Consider the following 3,688-nt stretch of genomic DNA (forward strand, 5'->3'; position numbering starts at 1 on the left):
GTTTTCAGGATCTTGTATACCTTTCTCTACAAAGTCTCTACCTCATTAGGCTTGGGCGGATTTTTTACAGAAACAGGGTGATCGCTGAAGAGGCGCGATGGGCCGGCGAGAAACTTTTGATTCTCCCTGATCCACCTCTCCGGCTTTTGTATTCTCGTCCGTGGGTTTGATGACACACGTATGTTGTCAACAATATATTGATTGATTGTCAACGGCTTTGACTTGTTCACTGTGTAATTGAAAAATCATTAGTTCTTGTACGAAGTTTCAAACCCTTTTCGTGAACGGTCTACCAGATCTTATGTAGTCAATAATACACTGAACACGGGTCGAATTCTGTCTTGTCCTTCCAATCTTCTTGTTTAGTTGATGCAAGCGTATTTTGGTCTTTTGAGCCATTATCGGTTTTAGCCTTCGATCTGAATCAACCAAAGCTCTTGCAACACCATAAACTTAACACTATTGATAGACCTTAGATCGGAATCTTCCGAGATTTTTTCACGATGAGAGGCATCCATTTTACCAAAATCTTGGGACTTAAAAGGAACCTACATATCAATTTTCCTCTTTGAAAAAAGTATTTTGTTTACCTGATACACTCGGATGATGTTTTACAACTACGGGTCCATACTGGGTTGATTATAGGAATCTTTTCACGTTGAATATAAGCTTTAGAAATAGTTAAAATTGGACTCGAATCGAAAACAACTAAGTTATAAGAACTTTCGAACTATTCATTCTAGCGAAAATATGTTTATAACTGAAAAGGGATTACCAGTCGATCATTCAAATTATTGCCCACTGCTAGTCTGAAAAACGACTCGCCTTTTAAAGCTATGCACGAATCGACCTATTTTTTGGTATCTGCATAAGAAAGAAATCGATACTCAGACAGTCGATAAATCATGGATAGGAAAAGGTGGTAATCAGATAGCGAGTTGTGTGGACTCTGGAGAATACGACTAGTGGGTTAGGACTTCCTATTTCAGCGTTTTAAAGTATGTTTTGACAGGTTTGGCAACGTGGGGCCGAGCGTTTTTATCCAAAGAAATAAACTTATCATGTCTCTGCTCGTATTGCACTTTTCTTCGAAATAAAAAAATTAAAACTTCCCGCAAATGCTGCTTTCTTGGTACGTAAGCCGACATCTTTAATGCTACAAAAACTATGCTGTTTATACTTCGATAAAATGACACCTTATGAAAACTGAAGCCACATGATGAGCCTTTGACACGTATATAGTAACGATATTGCTTCGATGCGATATAGTAAAAGTAACGTCATCCCTTAAAAACCCCTTTAAAATTAATGTACGCTCCCAATATATGGTTTAGGACCTACAGTTTAACAGGAAGATTTCTTCCAAAAGCGTAATATTCCCTGAAGTAAAACTAAAATAAAAAATCTTAAAATAACTGATCTATATATTGTAATATTTTATATTTACCAATAGAGGTAACGAGAAATGTTAAATTGAATACCAAAGTACCAACGAACATCATTTCTTACAGTTAGAAGAAACTGATATGGGAAAAATTATTAAATTACGATGATACTGATGAATATTCTAAGCGATATAAGTTATAATATAATATATAATATAGGATATAATAACATATAAGTATGTGTTAGTCATATTTGCTCTACGTGTCGCAGAGACTTAAGAATATCGATATAAATTATCCCACAGCCTTGTGAAAACATCTAATACAAATTTGTGTTTATATTTCTAAAATTCATTTATTGTTGAGTTTATTTTCACAGCAGTAAATTCTATTTTGCAGAGGCTGAGACTTAAATATTAATTTAATCATTTTTATGTTGAAATTTTATCAATTTTTGCACAAGAGTACAATATAATTTTAATAAGACGATTTCCAACGCTTACAATAAACCCAAAAGTGCCACATGAAATTTTTGGTATTCGCGTAATTCGCGCGTAATATCTTGGTTGCCTAATTTGTTTTATTATATATTTGACAAACTAAATCATTGCTGGTTTTTCAAATTATTTTATATTCCTAGCATGAGAAACAGAAGCAGACTATTTTTTATGTCTTAGGACAAATATTTCCAACTTAGGAACAAAAGTGTATGTCTTGAGACAAAACTATTTTATTCCTAGAGCCATTAGTGATCCACTTTAAAGTTTACAGACTGTTTATATCATTTACATTCATGGTACTTATTTTGATGTATTACTAGCTGCGCCCTGTGGCGGCTGTTTCGTCGCCGCGGAAAGTCCGCTGTCATTAATAATATGCATCGAGAACAGACGGAAATGCCATAAAAGTTGTATATTGCATAATACTGGAATAAAATCAACATACAATTTTAAGTATCGTAAATTTAGGGTTTGAGAAATGTAAAGTCGATAGTGAAATTTGAAATAAACTTGAAAAAACTCTTAGAAAGTAAAAGAGAAATAAAAAATTGTATACAGAACATTGAAATTATATTTTACGTAGTTTTTATTGTAAAAATTGTATATAAGTTAACCAACACAGTTTCCGAAAATTCCAAATCACTTTTAAAAATTTGTACACAGCTTAAGGAAAACTCTAAATGCCAAAAAGAGAATTAAAAATTAAAGAACATTAAATGAAAAAGGCTATTTAGAATTTTAAATCATAAAACTCGTACTGAAGTTACAGAATTTGGTTTTAAAAAATGCTAAGTCTACAGTGAAATTTTAACTAAAATTTGAAAATCCCTTGAGAACGTAAAACAGAAATATGAGCTTAAATGCAGAAAATGTTAATTGTTTCTAATCATACAAATTATACTCCAGTCATTGAATCCAATATTTAGAATGTTAACATCAGTCGTGGTATTATAATATAGCCTGCAAAATGACTTTAAAAATTTAAAATTTATATAGTAGATTTCAGTAACACCCCCCCCCCCCTCCCATTACATCTTTCTAACAAATCCTCTTATGATCTATCGGGGCCCAAAGAAAATGCGTGAAAAATTTGCTGCCGATTAGTGAAAAACTACATCTGTGCCCCCTTCCTCATCTACCCCATCGCTACGCATGCTCACCCCCCAACTCTTTCGACCTGATTTAGAACCCAAAGAATATTTGTGCTAAATTTGGTGAAGATTGGTCAAAAGGTTTTGAATTGCATAAGCATCATCAGTTTTAGGCCACTTGATTTAATATGCACATATAGATATACAGACAATTATATTTTTCATTATTTATTTAAAAGAAGCTATTAGGAATTAGCGATTTGGGATTTGGTAGGAACTATCCCCAGCGCTCAACCTACACGTGTCTAAATTTTGCAAGTCGATCTGTACAACGATGTGGACGGTATCGAGCCTCAACTCCACAATTTTGAATTTTATACCGTAGATTTAAAAAACTGTTCCCCCACCCCATCATCCCTCAACACTCTTACGACATGTCCGGGAGCCCAAAGAATATGTATAGTAAACCTGATGCCGATCGTTCAAAAACTTTGAGCGTACCCTCCATATGCCCAACCCTCCGTCTGCCCCTCATACTCCTGCGTCCTGTTTTGGAGCCCAATGAATATGTTTGTGGAATTTGGTTCCGATTGCCGAAAACTGTAGATTTTCATAAACATCATACGTTTTAGACCGCTTGATTCTATATATTTCCAAAACTGCCCCCCCCCCTCAATCCATATGTCCTTTAATACTCCTACGACCTGTTCGG

The sequence above is a fragment of the Belonocnema kinseyi genome, chromosome 8, assembly GCF_010883055.1.
Source record: "Belonocnema kinseyi isolate 2016_QV_RU_SX_M_011 chromosome 8, B_treatae_v1, whole genome shotgun sequence".
NCBI classification, from domain to species: domain Eukaryota; kingdom Metazoa; phylum Arthropoda; class Insecta; order Hymenoptera; family Cynipidae; genus Belonocnema; species Belonocnema kinseyi.